General features: G+C 43.5%; 1 long non-coding RNA gene across 1 annotated transcript in view; it reads left to right on the top strand.

The window, feature by feature from the left end:
- LOC102496215 (uncharacterized) overlaps positions 1-18,824 on the top strand; it is a 31,103-nt gene that overhangs the window by 6,110 nt on the left and 6,169 nt on the right. Inside the window, exon 2 of the long non-coding RNA XR_003549052.1 lies at positions 14,163-14,321. This is a non-coding gene — a long non-coding RNA (uncharacterized LOC102496215). The remainder of the gene's footprint in view (positions 1-14,162; positions 14,322-18,824) is intronic.

Here is an 18,824-nt window from a genome sequence, read left to right as displayed (position 1 = left end):
CTGTCTCTCTCTCTCTGTCTGTCTGGCGAGCGCACATGCCCTATAGCAAAAACCTCTCAAAAAAAAAAAAAAGACAAAGCCAAGCATTCTCAACAGGGTGTCTTGCAGCAATCCCCTCCCCAGCCTTTTAGCCAGTCAGATGACAGACAGCATGCACAGGTTGACCCAGAACCGAACGCTGGTCCTCCACGTGGCCTCCAGCATCACAGAGCACTATGCTATTGCTTCACCTCCTGGGCTGGACCTGTATTTTCTTTCTTTTTATTTATTTATTTTTAACTAGTATTCATACACTACCTGGTCTTTTTGGCAAAATAGGACTGTATTTCTAATTACTTTAAGTAGTCATTTAAAAGCCTTTTTTTTTTTGGTCACATTTTATTTCTTGAAGAAAGAAGTAGACCATCTAAACATTAGAATTGATCTAATCCTACAGGAAACACTGTTTAAGATTTCAGTGGCAATTAGAAAAGTACATCTTAAATTCTAAAACTAAAGTGAATTTAGAATATTTAGGAGTGATATTGTTGGGTAATTCTTCAGAGCACGTCAGTAGTTCATGTGACGTCTTTAAGAAACTATGCTCCCTTTCCTGTATTCTCACTGCTTCTTCACAGAGGAGCAAAGGACAAGAGCCCATGGCGACAGGATTATAAGCAAACTGCAAAGTGAGGGAGCTGACGCTGGGGTTAGGTTCTGGCTCTAACACTGGCTGTGGGATTTAGGGCAAGCCACTTAACCTGGCTAAACCTGTTTCCTCTGTGAAATGCAGATGATCATAATACCAGTCTCACAGATCATAATACCAGTCTCACAGAGACTGTGGTTATTAGTCTCAGAAGATTCAGTCTCTAGTTCAGAGTACTTTGAAATTTGTTAATAGATAAATTTCTATCTTGATGTTATCCCTAGCAGATTGTAATCATTTGCTAATTTGTTGCAGGTTGCAAAATTGTACAATTTAATATTTAACTCACTGAAACTGATTTTACTGTATCTTTGCATTATTGACACTTAAGAATGTGTTGGTAATAATAGTGTTAGTAGTAATTCACTAATAAGTATATATATTGCTGGTATAATAATGATAATATGACATGTCACGATGCCAGATCTTTTATCTTTCCACCATGTGGTAGATATATATCCACATGAAATTTGAAATGAAAATGTCATTAAGAGGCCAGAGAGTAGCTATTTGAAACTTCAAATATTTAAAACTTTTTTTTATTTCCTTTTGATTCTATAGAGTACTTAACATTTTGACTAAAAGGTTTTTGAGGACCTAAATAGCCTTAAATGTGTCACAGAAACATTTCATGTTAATGATCAGAGCCTTGTGCTATGTTTAAAATAGATTCAGGAATCTTTTTTTTTTTTTTTTAGTTTGCTATATGGCGCATGTGCTCACAGGAGAGAGACAGAGAAAGAGAGAGTGAGGAAAACTGAGAGATTACCCCCCAGGGGCATGACCATGCCACAATCCCTTCTATTCTGTTCTCTCAGGATTTTGAGCACACATGCAAACAGGCCCAGCATGTTTTTCAAGCCACCAGGTCTAGGACTCAAACTGACACACAGTTAGCTATATGGGATCGAGTCACCTCAACCACCATTCCACCTGACTGGCACCATTTTCCTCTCTGAAATAGCTTGAGGTACTGTATCATCACCTGCTGATAAAAATAACTTAATTCATGGAATGGAGTTAAATATTTACATTGTTGTTTATTTTGTTATTAATTCAGTCAGCTTAATTGTTTAGCTTCCAAATGATATGTATTTTTAAATCTTTAAACATCCTCATTTAAAAGCCCTTACTACAAAACGACTGCAACCCAGGATACTTTCCCTCCATTAGTTAAAAAAAACCTCTCGAATTCCATGCACGGTGTCCTGAAAAGAATCCCAGATCTTTATTGGAGCATACTGTTGAAAAGACATAAAATTTAGTGGATAGAGGTGCCATAGGGTCAGGACCAAGGGGATTTTGTCAGCCTGCAGAAGTGAAGACCAGCTTGGGAGAAAAAATAGCTCTCTGCTACATAATGCATGGGGTCCCTCCTCCACGGCATATGCACCCTCTTCCCTGCCTCCTGCCACTTAATCACTATGGTTGTGCATGAATGATTTATGACGTATTTATAAGACATTTTCCCTTACCACCTCCTCCTCAAAAGTAGCCAAAAGCCCCAATAAAAGCAAGCCCCATATTTTAGTCCCGGATTGCATAAGCCTCCCAAGTACAGAAACTCCGTTTCGGCTTTATTTTTAACTCCGCACAGCGCCTGCTTTCAGAAAGCTCCAAGACAGTCTGCTCGCGGGAGACTCAGTAACTGCTGCGGATCACGAGGGCAGGTAGCGGAGATGAACGCGTGCCCTCAATTACTTCCAACCTCGCAGACTCATTCCCCTGTTAAGCCTGTGTGTGTCAAGTTTGCTGTCTCCACTTTTCAGGCAGGGCAGTCCCTACCATAGGTGGCCAATTCTCTTCGAGTTGCTATTGATTAATCTGTGCCCCCAAGTTAGGCCAGGTTGGGAATGGTACGGTCATCTTGACAGGACTGTCTTTCTCCAGCAATAAGAAAGACAATAGATGGACTGGCAGGTGGCGTGGTGGTTAAGGGCGCCGGACTCCCACATGGCTGACTGTGGTTCAAGTCCTGTACCTGGTGGCTTGGCTTCCTCTCTTTTCCTCTCTCTCACTCCCTCTGGTCAAGTTAAAATAATAAAAATAAATGAATAAAGATTATTTTTAAAAAAAAAAAGAAAGAAAGAAAGACAATAGAGCAATAAGAGATCTTGGTCAACATATCCCACCCTCTGTTTCCCAGAAGCCAGCTGGGATCTGGCTGAACTCAAGGCTAAACTGCGTGGGTTTTGGAATCTAGCCCTGAGCCAGATCATTCCTGGTCCATGGAAACATCAGGATACCTTAGGACTCACACTAGAGATGTTTTCATTCTTTTTTAAAAAGAATTATTTTATTTAACTTTGTTTATTTTAATTTGACCAGAGAAAATAAGAGAGAGAAAGGGAGAAAGCAAGCTGTCAGGTCCAGGACTCAAACTGTGGTCGGCCATGTGGGGGAGTCCAGCACCCTTCTCCACCACACCACCCACTGGCCCAATGTTCTCCTTCTTCAAGCAGAGAGTGGTTGTGCACCTTTAACATGCCCAGCCTTGTGCACATTGGGAATGCAGAGTTAGAGCCGGCAAGGTCCTCGCCTTCAAAAATTAAAGCTTATAGTCAGGGGACCGAGATCCAAATAAAGAGATGATGAGAGTGCAGTGTGGTAAGGGCAGGTGGGAGCTGAGTGAAGGCAAGGGGGTGGGCAACAAAGTACAGCCTCAGAAATGTTACTGAGCTGAGTCTTGAGTGACTGTTGGCTTAAATAGCTGTGGGCATCCCCTGCTTAGGGAGCGTGAAGCAAGGGAGCGCTCTGAGCATTTGAAGACCTTCAAGCAGTTCCTTAGAGCTGGACTAGAGAGTAGCAGGCAGCCGGGTGAGAGGATGGGCTGGAAAAGTAGGTTGGGCGTGCTGAGCTAAGAGGTTGGAAATGATCCAGAAGGAGCCTGAACATGTTCACAGTTGGGAAAGGTAACTCAGGCAGCATTTTAGAGAGGGTCGATGGGAAGTAGGAAGACACAGTGAAGTGGGAAACAAAGAAGGGAGCTGATCCAGGCTGGAAATGAAGATGAACTGAATTAGAGCAGTGACAGGGCAGAGCCCAAAACTCTTGAGGAAGTAACTGCCATGGGCCTTAGAGACAAGCTAGGTGTTCTGCATACCAAGAAGGACAGGTCAAGGATGACAGGTAGTTTCTGGTCCCTGGTGCTGGCACTAGGTAGGAATATGGGGGAAAGAGCAGGTCTGAAAATGGGGGACCAGGCCAGCCAGATGGCACAATGATTAAGGCAGCTGTGTCCTACATGGACGACTGCATGGTCTGAGTCCCAGACCCAGCAGTTTGGGACACAGCAGGTGCATGTGCTAAAAATCCAAAAAAAAAGGATGGAGGAGGGATTGTGATGTGACCAACCTCCCTGGGGGTGCTTTCTTCCATCCCCACCCTGTCTCTTCTCTCTTTGGTGAGGATATGTGCTCTAGAGCAAATTTTTTAAAAAATCTATTACTATTTGTTTAAAAGCAGGGAGGAACCGAATTCAGCTTTACACAGGCAGAACAAAACCAGCCTTAACATTGTGGCAAAGCAAAAGGTTACGTTCTGTTGGCTTCGGGCCCCCAGCTCTCTGTTGGCTTTGCACAGGGGGTACACAGGGGTATCCTACTTTGCTCTCTTAGAGCGCTGCACTTATTTCGTGCCACTGGATGCTTTTCAGCTCAGGAGCCGTGTCTCCTGCTCTCTGCCACCTCAGTGCTATTCCTGGAATAAACATCCTGAAAATAGGGGCCAGAAGGGGCAGCAGAGTCAGGCTGGAGGGTGACCAAATGTGAATGCTGGGTGTGGCACATTTATTTTTCTTCATTGTTAACATTCCACAAGTGAAGGAAATTTAGGTCTTGTTATTTTCCGACAATTGATTGTACAAACAGCAGTTGTCTATGACACCGAAATGGCCTATTGAAAAGCTGTTAGTGAGGAGGTTAAAGCGCTGGATCCCACATGGCCAACTCTGTGGTTCAAGTCCCGGACCTGGTAGCTTGAAAGTCATGCTGGGTGGGGCTAGCAAGTGGTGTGGTGGTTAAGGTGCTGGATACTCCCACATGGCTGACCACAGTTAAGTCCTGGACCTGGTGGCTTGCTTTTTCACTTTCCCTCTCTCTATGTTCTCTCTCTAGTTGAATTAAAATAAATAAATACATGAATAAATTAAATACATAATTCTTAAAAAAAAAAATAAAGAAAGTCACGCTGGGCACATGTGTGTGCATGCTCAAAATCCCAGGAGGAGACTGGAGGAGAAGGGATTGTGGCAAGGCCATCCCCCCCAGGGAGGGCTTTCTCACTTTCTCTCTCTGTCTTCAAGGACAGGACACACCCTATTGCAAAATTAAAAATAATAATAATAATGACTGCTAAATTTAAAAAAAGGAAAAAGTTTATCACCTGAAAAATTGCACTATAAGTGATTTTAAAAACAAATGATTGTGGTAGGCAGAAAATGCACCTCTGCCTACTCAAAGATGTCCACACCCTCACCTCTGGAACCTGGGAATATGTTACCTTACAGATTTTGCAGGAGTAATTAAGCTAAGGATTTCGAGATAGAGAAATTATCCTGGATTATTTGGGTGAGTCCAATCTAATTACAAGTTTCCTTAACTGAAAGAAAGATTCAGGAGAGACAGGGTCAGAGTGACGCAAAGGAAGGTTCAGTTTTGAAGACAACAGGGGGCCAGGAGCCAAGGCATGCAGATATCCTCTAGAAGCTGGAAAAGGCAAGGAAATGGATTCTTGGCTGGAGCCTGCAGGAGGGTTGCAGTCCAGCTGACACTAGAGGTTAGCCTAGTCAGACCTGTTCTGGACTTCTGACCTCCAGAATTCTATAAATGTGCATAACAGATAAATGTGTGTTGTGTTAAGCCACTGGGTTTGTGGTACTGCTACTTCAGTGATAGAAAATGTATGCAAAGATTATTTGGCTAGGTTTCAGAAGCCCCCTGGTTACAAGTTGCCTTGGGGAAAAGAAAATCTCCTAAGTATGGCCATTAACTCCTTGTGTGGCTAATCAGACATAATTTTTCTTGGCCTCCTGCCACAGTCTGGAACATGGTGGCACAGGATGCTCTGGCTTCTTGAAGGCCTGCAGGTGCATGGGTTAGCATGCTAATGATGTCTGTGTGTGTGTGGTGTTTTAATTTGCAATACAGCACATGCACTTGCTAAAGAGAAAAAGAAAGAGAATGTGAAAAAGCACTCCCTAGGGGAGATGGCCACCCTACCCTTCTCCTCTATTCTCTTCTCAGGATGTAGGATACCCATACACAGGTGCCTGGCATGTCTTTCAAGATTCCAGGTCCAGGACTCAAACCACACAGTCAGCCATGTGGAATCCACCTGCCTTAACCTCCACACCTCTGGCTGGCCCTGCATGCTGATTTAAAAAGACCCTAAGGGGAACTTACCATTGCTTGCCTTGGAACATCCTGGTAGGCTGTCTTCCAAATGCAAGTATTGAGATTAGAAGGTCAAAGTGTTAAAAAAGAACAACCTTTGTCTTGGAGTTTCTGGCTATGTTTAAAAACCCCGAAAAGTCAAAATACGTAAGTAGAAAAAATATTTGGTGAAATGACAGTTCTGAAAATAGCCCTGTGTTTGCCAGGACTTGAGGAATGACCCTGGGTGATGTCTCTGGCAAAGGCAAATAGGTGGTGGTTGAGAAAGTCCACACTGACATCTAGTGATACAAAACTGCACTGCCAAAGACTCCGAACAAAGCAGTTTGCATCAATGGGCTCCTCATTCTTGATATACCTACCCCCTTCCAGAGGGGTCAAGACTGAGGAGCAAAGCAGCCAACTTCACTTCCTTGGTCGGGGCCAAGACAGTTTAGTTATTCTTATGTTTGCATACACTGGTACAAAGTTTAGCAGTCCAAGCATTTTGCCTCATAATTTTCAAAAAGAATTATTTTACTTAATTTTATCTAGTATTATTACTATTTTCTAATTTGACCAGAAAGAGGGAAAGTGAGAAAACAAACTGTCAGGTCTGGGACTCGAACTGCCATTGACTTTGTGGGAATCTATCACCTTAGCCACTACACCACCTGATAGCCTCTTAATTTTTTGAATTACTGGTTTTATACATTTTTAAGCTAAAAATTTTACTTCTAAAGCCTTTTTGTGCTTCTGATGCGCAGACCCTTCGATACCAAATGAATTTTTAACAGCGGTTGTATCTTCTATTTGTCCTCAAAACCAGGGCCTCCCTGGCTACAGACCAGTACTGGTTCCTGTTAGGAACTGTACCCATAGGAGGAGGTGAGCAGCAGGCATGTAAGGGAAGGAAGCTTCCTCCTATCACATACTTTTTCTTTTTTAAGAGAGAGATTTTTGCTATAGGGGGTGTGTGCTCACCAGAGAGACAGAGAGTGAGAAATCACCCCTCAGGGGAGATGGCCACGCCACAATCCTTTCTGCTCCATTCTCAGGATTTGGGGCATGCACGCACACACACCCAGTATGAGTTTCAAGCCACCAGATCTGGAACTTAAATCATGATTGGCCACGTGGGAGTCCAGAGCCTTAACCACTACACCACTGACTGGCCCCATCACATGCCTTATCACCTGAGTTCTGCCTCCTGTCAGATCAGCAGTAGCATTAGATTCTCATAGGAGTGCATGCCCTATTATGAACTGCATCTAGGAGGAGGGATCTAGGTTGCCAGCTCTTTATAAGAATCTAATGCTTGGGAACCAGCAGTTAGTGTAATGGCTATATCGTTGGACTCCCACGTAGTCGACCACGGTTCGCGTCCCGGACCCGGTGGCTTAAAACTCACGTCAGGCGCATGTGTGTGCGTGCTCAAGATCCCGAGAGGAGAATGGAGGGGAAGGGATTGCAGCGTGACCATCCTCCCTGGGGAGTGATTTCTCGCTTTCTGTCTCTATGTCTCTCTCTGTCTGTCTGGTGAGCGCATGCGCCCTATAGCGAAAACCTCTCCAAAAAAAAAAAAAAATCTAATGCTTGATGATCTGATGGGGAGTGGCTACAAATTCTGCATTACGCTGAGTCGTATAATTACTTCATTACATATTATAATGTAATAATAATAGAAATAAAGTGTACAATAACTGGAACACACTTCAATCATTCCAAAACCACCACCACCCACCCGTCCATGCAAAGAGTAAGTCTATACTGTCTTCCATGAAACTAGTTCTTGGTGCCAGAAAGGTTGGGGACCACTGCTCAAAACAGTCATGTGGCCTGGGATGTCCTGAGTAACAAATAATCTACATCAGGGAATGGAACCAGTACAAGTACTTTCCCTTCTTTGCTCTGAGAACTTTGCATTCAATTTTCAGCAACCCTGAAGCCTGAAAGCACAGGAGAAATGACAGAGAATGTCCCTTTCATTTTTTTCCCTTTTTTTTTTCTACACACATGGACAAAAATAGTCAACAGAGGTAAGATTTCTGCTTCCTTTTTTAAAGGGGAAAAATGAGAAGCGACAGTGGGTAATGAAGGCTGTTGGAGTAAACTAGGTAAAAAATGATAGGGAGAGGGCCAGCAGATGGCAAGGTGGTTAAGGTGCTGGATCCCACATAGATGACTCTGTGGCTCAAGGCCCAGATCTAGCAGATTGAGAAACATGCTGGGCGCGTCGCGTGTGCGTGCATGCCCAAAATCCCAAGAGGAAAATGGAGAAGGGATTGAGGCATAGCCTTCCTCCCCCAACCCCCGGAGGGGTGATTCTCACTTTCTCTCTCTCTCCGTGTCTCTCTCTGTTGAATGCATGCACCCTATAGCAAAAACCTAAAAAAAAAAAAAAAAAAGACAAAGAGATTGCATGACAATGTTTAATATACTTCATGGTACTGAACTGTACCCTTAAAATGGTTATTATGGTAAGCATTATGTTAGATATCTTTTACCACAATAAAAAAAAAACTGATCAAGAGCTGAACAGCATAAATAACAGTAAAAATAGAGGATTCTACAGGAATGATCTAATTAAATGCAGATACATTTTCATATTATTCTCACAGGCAAAGTGTGCCGATTAAGTGCAGATGAGCAAATATTAAATACTGATCTTTAGAATGCTAATGCCAAAAACTTGTCTATACCCTCAGTTAAACAAACAAACCTAAATATTATGAACTACTGTAATCATGTTTTACAAGGAAATGTTTTCTCCATACATTTAGAACATTATCTTCTATGGCATGTAAATATGAAAAGCTTTAAGCAAGTCATACAGATGGGAAAATAAAATATGCTGCACTAAAACACACAGCTTTAGCAGAGAAAGAGCAAAAGAGCCCCCCAAAACTCCATGAGGCATCTCTGATTCAGTTGTGACTGTCAGAAAAATGTGACAGAAGTAAAAACATTCCAGAATTCAGCTGCTTCCATGAGGCAAGCAAAGAAGGGAAAAGATAGTAACTTTCAGGAATGAGCTCCAGTTACTCTGCAAACAATGAAGTCAAGGTTGAGAAATGACAATTTGTTACTTCGTAGAGTTTTTAATAGATCAAAACACTGATTCATTAAATTCCAGGGAGGCTTTTGAAAAAATCTGAAATTTCTTAGGTAAAAGGTTACATTTCACTAAAATGTTTAGATATACATCTATCTGGTTTCTCCAGTATATCTTTTGTTTGGGGTTTTTGCTACAGGGTGCTTGTGCTCACAGGAGAGAGAAAGTGAGAAATTACCCACAGGAGGATGGCTCCACCACCATCCCTTCTCCTTCATTTTCCTCCTGGGATTTTGGGCACACATGTACATGCACCAGGTGTGAGTTTCAAGCTGCCAGGTTTTAGACAGAAGTCTGACTACTTTTCCTATTTTCCAAAATCTTTTTAAAAGGGACTGGGAAAGTCATGCCCACAAACATTAATAGACTGTTTTTCATTAACAGGTTTCTTTTTATATCTTGTCCCTGGGATAGTATTTTTGAAATGTATATTTTACTGATTACAGTATATTTTTTTGCTTATTTCTTCCCAAGACACAGAACTTCCCTTTTCCTTAAGATGTAGATTAAGCCTTTTTTTAACTAATCTTTTCTCAAGACACAGCGTTTCCCTTCCAATTACTAATCTAAGAATTGCAGAACCCACTTATAACCTATAATCCCCTGCTTCCACATGTCCCGCCTTTTGGGGCCAGACCAATGGAAAATATCTTCACTAAATTTTGTCTGTCAATCTAAAATATGAAAGGAACCCCTGTACGTGATCAACCTGAGAAAGGCATGTATGCCTCTCCTCCGGGCCTAGGTCACTCATATTTGGCTTAGAAATAAACTGCATTAATTATTAATTATTAATTTTTACAGTTGGTTATTTTTCCATCAACAAGAACCAGGACTCGAACCACAGTTAGTCCTGTGGGAGTTGAGTGCCTTAACTACCACACAACCTGTTGGCCCCTCCCCAGTATATCTTAGATGGCATACTTATATAAATCTTGCTGTTTTCATCACCCCTCAGAGCACTGACACACATACACACTGATCGCTGTGTAAAGAAGTGGGAAAATACTGTCAAGACCAATATTAATGAAAATGACAGCTACAACTAAGATTTCTTTTCTTTTCTTTTTTGAAGTTTTCTATGGGATGTGTGTGCTTGTCAGAGAGAGACAGAGAAAAAGTGAGGGAAAGTGAGAAATCACAACCCCTGGAGCCTGGGAGGATGGCCATGTGCAATCCCTTCTCTAACATTTTCCTCTCTAGATTTTGGGCACATACACACACATATCTAACATGGTTTTCAAGCCACTGGGTCTGGGACTCAAACTGCACGGTCAGCCATGTGGGATCCAGCTGCCATAACTACCTCACCACAGACTGGCCCAAGATTTCATTTTAATGCAGTGGGATTTTTAAACCAAATTAAGTATCAGTGTATATTTATTTGTTGATAATAGCTCATAAGTTTCAGTAGCAAGAGTTTCTTCTGGAACTCACAAAGTAACTTAGGATGTGCCACTGAAAATTAGTGGGCTGACCCTATGGCCTAGTGGCCGATCCCACAGTTGGAGTCCTGGACCCACTGGCTTGGGAATCACACTGGACACCTGTGCATGTATACCTAAAATCCTGAAAGGAGGAAGAGTTAGAGGAGAAAAGATTGTGGCATGGCCATTCTACACTGGAGGAGGAGAGTGCTTTTTCTCCTCTCTGTCTCTCTCTAGCCAATGCACGTGCCTTCTAGCATTAAATGGATGGATAGATGATTGATAGAGAGAAATAGCAACAAAAGAAAGGCCCATCATGCAGAAAATTTATTTAGCTTGGCACACTGGACTACAAAACAAGTTTTGAAAGCCAAGCAACCTCTAAGACTTCTGTAAACACAGTCTTCGTTCAGAGGAAATAAATAAGTGCTTATTACCATCAGTGCACAGTGCTAGAATGACAGTGATCTGTGGCCAAATTTGAAATGATGAGATCCTGAAAAACTAAATAATAGCAACTGTCTTATCTTTTTACATTTAGTGTAATCTAGCTAATGGCTTTTATATGATTTTCCAAACTACTTAATGGAGTTTTTATTACTTAAAATAATTATCTTTCATAGCAAGCAAGACATAAAGAATCCAAATTTCCTCTGAGGAGTGAATAGTCTGAGGAATAAGTTTCTATCTGTTGGATCAGTCATTCCAGGAACTGGTCTACATACCAGGGCCAGTCCATAATAAAGTATTCATAGTGGAATTAAAAAAAAAAAAAGAAAAAAAGACAATGCCATAGCTTTGTTAGCTATAAAAAACTACACATATTTAATAAATAAAACTATCCTCTTACTCTCATGGTAATTGTAAATGGCAAATTGTAGATTTGGAAGGAGGATTTTTTTTAATTATTAAAAATTTTTTTTCCTTATTTGGGACAAAGAAAAATTGACTCCCTGATATTGACTTCTAAACTCCTTTTGAATTTTTTTTTTTGGAGAGGTTTTTGCTATAGGGCGCCTGCGCTTGCCAGACAGACAGAGACAGACATAGAGACAGAAAGCGAGAAATCACCCCCCAGGGGGTATGGTCATGCCACAATCCCTTCTCCTCCATTCTCCTCTCGGGATCTTGGGCACGCACGCACACGTGCCCGGCATAAGTTTTAAGCCACTGGGTCCAGGACGCGAACCGCAGTTGACTACGTGGGAGTCCAGCGACATAGCCATTACGCTAACTGCTGGTTCCTTTTGAATTTTTACTGACCTGTGAGAGAATGTGGAAAATCATTGCTTCCAGAGGCTAGTATTTCTCACCTTAGTTTTATCTGCCTGCCCTAACACACTGGAGTGGAAGGATGCACCCCATCCACCAGCACCTGAATAAGTGCTTGGTACTGGCTGGAATTTAGGCTCATGAAGGGAGAGAATGAGTGTAAAAGTGTCTGGGGGTCATATATACTGGAGGCCCCAGGTGGTTCTAATAGGCTGCCTTCCCCCAGGTGGCAGCATCCCCACCCCAAACCTAGCTAAGCTGAAAAGTCCTACTCGGTAATGATACATCAGGATATTTTAAGGGCTTAGAAAGGACCCAGATATGTCATTTATTAATTCACCATTTTGGAAGTTCAGGGCTGTTCCTGAACTTCTAAAAGGTGGGTAGGACTTCTGAGAGGGCAAGTCCTTCTGAAGTCCAGCAACCAATACCACACGAGTCTTCTTTATCTCTAACACCAATCCTTCGCCCTGGAATGTGAACATGTTGCTTTCTGTTGGTTTTTGTTTTAACTCTTCTAGGCCAAGCAGATTAGTTATCCCAAGTCATTGTTTCCTCAAGGAAAAATTGAAGAAATAAGGCCACGTTGTGACTAATGAGCAGGGAAGAAACCAATTCAGCTAAGAAACCCAACAGCATTTCCTTCCTTTTCTTTCTTTTTTAAAAAATAATTATTTATTTAATTGTATTTACTATTATTATTATTACTATTTTTAAAATTTGACTAGAGAGAGACATGGTGTGTGTTGGGGAGGGGGGTGAGAAAGCAAGCCACCAGGTCCAGAACTTGAAGCACAGTCTGCCACATGAGAGTGCAGCACCCTTAACTACCATGCCACCTGCCAGCCCCAAGATTCATAGCTTTTTACATATTGCAGATTATAGAGTTCTTCTTAAGTCTTGCTTGCCATGGAAGTTAAGTTCTTGTAATGGGTTTCAAAAACGTTTTGACTATACTCCACATTAGGAGAAACACTCAGCCCAGAATACATATAAGCGTCATAAGTTAGTATTTATTTTCACCAGATGTGATGCGCTTTGATTTCTTCCAATTTTTCAATATTATTTATTTCACTAGAAAAAGAAAAAGACCATATAGTTGGAGTCACTTTCTCACTTTCTCTCTCTCTCTCTCTCTCTCTCTCTCCCTCTCTGGTCAAAATAAAAAATAAATAAAGTTAAATAAAAAAAATGATTCTTAAAAAAAAATTCTATGAGTCTTACCTTGGTAATGAGCACAGAACCCTCCCTGCACCCACACCAGCTCAACATCCCCCTCAACAAACCCAAAAGGTGTTCATCCTTGGCACTGAGCCCCTGTGTTGTGTCCTCCAAGCAATCTGCCTTGACTGCCGTGTAGACATAGGCCTCTGGCCTTCCTGTGGGCTTCCCTGGTCCTTGGGACAGCGTTTTACACGGTGCTCATCATACTGCGTTGTGACTGCTCATCTCCCCAGCAAGCCCCGCCTCTTCTTCAATGCTGTCAGCACATAGGAGAGGAACAGGAACGAAAAGAGGAAGGAAAGAAGGAAGGAAGGAGGACATAAAGGATAGAAGAGTTGTATTTGATTAAAGGAGTAGTTCTCAGACCTGGCTCACATCAGCATCTCCTGGAAGCTTTCAAATAGCTCAGTAAAGGGGCCAGCAGGTGGCATAATAGTTAATGCATTGGACTCCCACATGGTCAAACGTGGTTTGAGTCCTGGACCTGATGGCTTATGTTCTCTCTCTTTCTCTGTCTCTCTCTGGTGAGCATGTGTATCTTACAGCAAATTAAAAGATAAAATAATAATAAATAAAATTAAGTAAATAATTACTTTTATTTGAAGAAAGCTCAATACAAAGACTACGCTAAGACTATCAGAGCACACTTACCATTAGCAGACACGAGGCAGCAGTCTCCTGAAAGTTCCCCAGAGGGGAGGCCAGCCTCAGAGCACAATGGTTAGGTGTTGGGCAGAGACAGCCTAATCCCACATGGCTGATCTGACTGCCGGTCGAGTCCCAGGCAGGCTTGGGCCCAGGATCCTAATAGGATGCAGCATTGGAGGGAAAAGGATTGCAGCGTGACCAAACCCCCTGTTGAAAGATTCTCTCTCTCTCTCTCTCTCTCTCTCTCTCTTTCTCTCATGCCATCTGGCAATGGAAGGAGGAGGAATTGTCTAAGTTAAAATCTTTGAAAATAAATAAAGCCCCCCAAGGGAAGTTCAACGTACACAAAAAAGTTGAGAGCCACTGGAGACCAGGTCTAGGAGGGCCTTGTGAAAATGTAGCTTCTGTCTCCCTAGGTCTGGAGTGGGGTGTAGATTCCAGGCAATGCTGAAGCTGGTGGTCCGCAGACCACACGCCAAAGAATGAGGGACACTCGAGGACACTCATTGTTCACCTCATGGACACTCTGGCAACATAGTGAACCAGACCTGGAAGACAGCAAGGGCCATGACGAGGTATGTGATTTCTGGAATACACTGCCTGGCACGTTTCTTACTAGCTATGTGACTGGGTTAGTAATTTATCCTCCATCTGATAACAGAACTATAACCGTAGCTAGTGCATAGGATGCTTATGAGGACTGAGTAGCAGATCACATAAACACCCCCTGCATGCCTGTGAGTTACTAGCATTATTTTATGATACATTGCAACTTCACCACTTATTAGCTTTGTGCCCTCGGTAAGTTAATTGACTTCTCTGCACTTCCATTTTCTCAAATATAAAATGGGGAGTCATAGAAAAATCAGTGTCTTACAAGATTGGGAGGATAGAACAATATGAAAATACTCAGCACAGTATTTAACCCAGGTAGGTGCTCAATAAGTGGTTCTTGTTCTAGTCTCTGTTGTGGCCAATGAGAGAAAATACCTGGTACCGGGTGACTTATCCACACAGAAGTTTATTTGAATCCTGATTTGGAGATCCAAGGTCCAGCAGCCACATCCTGAGGGCATCTGGCAGAGTCCCAAGCACATTGCAAGGGCACGAGTAGAACGACTGTCCACGAGTCTCTCTGTTCTGGTCTCCTTCCCTCTTCTAATAGCTCCTCCAGAACTCAGTCATGGAGTTCAGGCCTCACGGTAATCACTTCGTCGCTCACCAGGCCCCACTTTCACCACCATAACTGAATTGTTCACCTCTTAATCCTGTTACAGGGGCTCACCACGTGAATTTTGGGGACATACAGATCATAGCATTCCTCAAGTTAGTTCCATCTGCATTTGGATAACTCCAAGGCTTATCCCTCTCATAGGTCTATTCCCTATTTACCATCTCCCGGATCTCAGCGTCTTCTCCTGCCCCTGCTCCCACAGGCTATGGGGCTCGGTGGCAGGGCGGGAGGCCTCTCTCACTCTATTCCAACATGTACACTTCAAGAGCAGGACTTGTTTTTATCACCCTGCTGACTTCACATGGGTAAGTTTTGGCAGCAACAATTATTCTCTTTATTACTCCACAGATGAAGAAGAAATAGACTTGGCTCTGACATGTTGGGTTTTCTCAAGCAAGTCCCATATGGAAGATAAAGCTTTTAATCCTAATCAGAGCCGGCTGAAAATCCTCCTGGCTTCGTGCTTCTTTAAAGCCTTTCTTTCAAAATGCCTTGAGGACTCGCAGTGTGTCAGATGTTGGACCAGATTCAAAGTGGAAGCATGACAAACGTTTGAATGAATTACTGCTGATCACTGGAGAGGGGGCACTACGGAGGGGGAGGAGATGCCTGACAGACAGCCTTGGGAGTGCACAGAGTGTGCAGCTTCACACACAGGTGCTGTTTTGTCTGAGCAGTGAAGGTTCAGGAGGAGCCGAGCGGTGGGGAACGGGAGAAGAACAAACAACGTGGACAAGGACCGTTAAGTGGGGAGCTGGTTGTGGGTCTGGAGAATAGCAGTTACAGAGTCAAAGAAGATGGAGCTAGCACGTTAGCTTGGGGCCAGGTGGTAAGCCCAGTCGAGGAACTCCAATTTCATTTTTCCCACTAGCCATGGTAGGATGACCACATAATTCATCATCCAAACAGGTTCTTTTTATTTTTTATTTTTTTATTTTTTTGGAGAGGTTTTTTGCTATAGGGCACGTGCGCTTGCCAGACAGACAGAGACAGAGAGACAAAAAGTGAGAAATCACCCCCCAGGGGGAATGGCCACTCTGCAATCCCTTCTCCTCCATTCTCCTCTTGGGATCTTGGGCATGCATGCACACGCACCCGGCGTGAGTTTAAGCCGCCGAGTCCGGGATTCGAACCGCAGTCTACGTGGGAGTCCAGCGACATAGCCATTGCTAACTGCTGGTTCCCAAACAGGTTCTTTTTGACAATGAGTGGCATGCTAACCAGTTAGGCTAACAGCACATCTTTTTGACAATGAATGGCATGCTAACCAGTTAGGCTAACAGCACATCCAACAGCAGACGGCACTGTTCCAAGCCTACAGGGGTGTAAAGTGACCCTGGCTTGGGAACCTCCAAGGCCTGACACTGATCAGATCTGTATGTTAAGCGGGCAATTCTGGCAGCAATGTGGATTGGAAAGGTATGGGGACAGCTAGGAAGGCAGTGTGGATGGAGAGAGGTGATGTCTAGGAACGGTGTTGTTAGAAATAAAATAAATTGGACAGAGAGCGGGGAATCATTAATACTGACTCAGCATTTCCAGGCTGTGTGCTATGGGACTAGAGAAGACAAGAGAAGCGAGTGTGTACAGTATGAGGCATGTTGGGTTGGGTATCAGGATCCGGTAAGCTCTGGGAACTAGAGCCATGGCTCTCACAGGTGAGGGTTGGAGACACTCATTAGTCATTGAGGTACTAGGGGAAGTTGTGAAACAAGGGAGGGAGCATGAAGAGGGAGAAAACTCAACATCTAAGGTGGTCTTCGAGGAAATGGCAAGGAGCTGGTGGAAGAAGAGGAGCCAGGGAAGGAAGAAACGGAGTCCGAATTGGAGGAGGAAAAGCCAGGAGGCTATGGAAGGGAGGGAACGTTTGGGAATGCAGATCAATCTTCAACACTGTCCAAAGTAGCAAACAGAGAATAAAGAAAGCGGACATCATTCTTGAGCGGGCAGCCCTTGTGACTCAGTGGATCTGATCCAAGCGGTGGAGATGGATAGCAGGCCGCTGCATGCCGCAGGCCGAGTGGGAATGAGGACTAGCCACAACACAGCCCCCTCTTCCCAGAGGTCAGCCGCCTCGGCCAGGAGAGGGACTCACACCAGCTGGATGGGGAGGCAAGGTTTCTCTGCGTTGTTTCCCTCATGCTGTTGACTTCTAAGTCTTGTGTGAACGTGTGGTTATAAAATTTAAGTAAAAGGCAGCTGAATGTTCCCAGTCCCCTGGGTCTCACTTCGTAGGCTTGAGAGCTAAACCTGAAGTGCTTTTCAGTCATGAGAACTGAGCCAGATGATGGTAGCTTTAAGCAATTACACCGAGAGTATTTTCCAGCCCCCAGCCCTGATAACATGTACTCACACACGACTTGGCAATGGCCCGGTAGGACGTGCCGATGTACATGCAATGCCTTTTGCACCTTAGTGTTGTAGGCTGCTGTTGCTCAGGCCAGGATGAACATGGCTATTCTAAATTGTGCAAAGATCAGTTAAAATAATTTTATGTAATGAGTACTCCTGCGTCTGTCTGTAAGACCCAAACTGGCTGAATCAGTGCCTTAGAGCCTACAGTAAGCAGTGACTGCAAAAACAAGGCAAGGTGGGGCCGCTGGCACTCTCTAGGCCTTCTCTGGCCTTGGTCTACAGATATGCAGATCATGGGGCTGGTCTTCATAGTGGGTTGTTAGGAGAGGGAATGAGGCTGGAGCAGAGACTTGGACTGTGTCTGGGACCAGGAGTGTTTACCTCTGCTTTCTGCCATGTTGTGACCAACACAAAGACCCTCACCAGATGTGGCCCCTGAACCTTGGACCTCCAAACTGTGAGGTGAATAAACCTCTATTCTTTTAAAATTACTCAGACTCAGGTATTTCTCTTACAGACAACGCAGTGGACAAGAATATACGAGATTGTGAAATACAGATGTGGTCTTTGTCTGGTTTCCTGGTATCTAGTTAAAACCCTTGGAATCTTTAAGATGAGAAATGTCTTTTCGTACATGAATGGACTGGATGATGGCCGGCAACTCCTAGGTAGCCTCAGGATGGAAGCTGGTCACTTGAAAGACCAAGGCAGGATTAAAGGGTTGGGATTTCCAGTCTCCAGGGAGGAAAGAAGGGCTGAAAGTTAAGCCGCTCACCAATGGCCCATGATTTAGTCAATCATGCGTAAGCTTCCATAAACACTCGGAAGGACAAGGTTCAGAGAGTTCATGGGTAACTGAATACAGTGAGGTTCCTAGAGAGTGGCATGCCCAGAAGGGGGTGGATGTCCCTTCCCACGAACTTCACCCTGTACATTTCTTTACCTGTATCCTTCGGTATATTCTTTATAATACACTGTGATTCCCCAAGTTCTGTGAGTGGCTCTAGCAAATTAATTGAACTATTGTAGATGGTGGGAGGGTGGGGTGAGAGGGGGCATTGGGAGAACCCTGCCTTCTAGCTGGTCAGTCAGAAGCACAGGTGAGAAAGCTCTGAGACTTGCAATTGGCATTGAAAGTGGGGGTGGGTAGTCTTGAGGACTAAGCCCTCAACCTGTCAGATCTGACACTCTCTCAAGGCAGATAGTGTTAGAATGGAATGGCATTAGGGGACAGCAGCTAGGGTTCTCTGCAGAACTAATAGGCTTTCTTGCTGGTACAGATAAATACCTACACATTAGGTCACAGAAGTCTTCTGTGTTTGATTGTTGAATGACAGTACAGTGTGGCAGGATGGCTTCTGTAATGTCCAGGTTCTTAATATGTCAGACAACGCATTGAATGAAACATGCCAATACTGAAAACAAAGGGTAGTTTATTAAATAAAAACAAAAGTACACTCCCAAGAGAAAAGAGTGGGCTTAGCATAAG

The sequence above is a fragment of the Tupaia chinensis genome, unplaced genomic scaffold (assembly GCF_000334495.1).
Source record: "Tupaia chinensis unplaced genomic scaffold, TupChi_1.0 Scaffold000170_1, whole genome shotgun sequence".
NCBI lineage: Eukaryota > Metazoa > Chordata > Mammalia > Scandentia > Tupaiidae > Tupaia > Tupaia belangeri.
The sequence above is the reverse complement of the archived record's forward strand: the minus strand, read 5'-3'. Positions and strand labels throughout refer to the sequence as shown.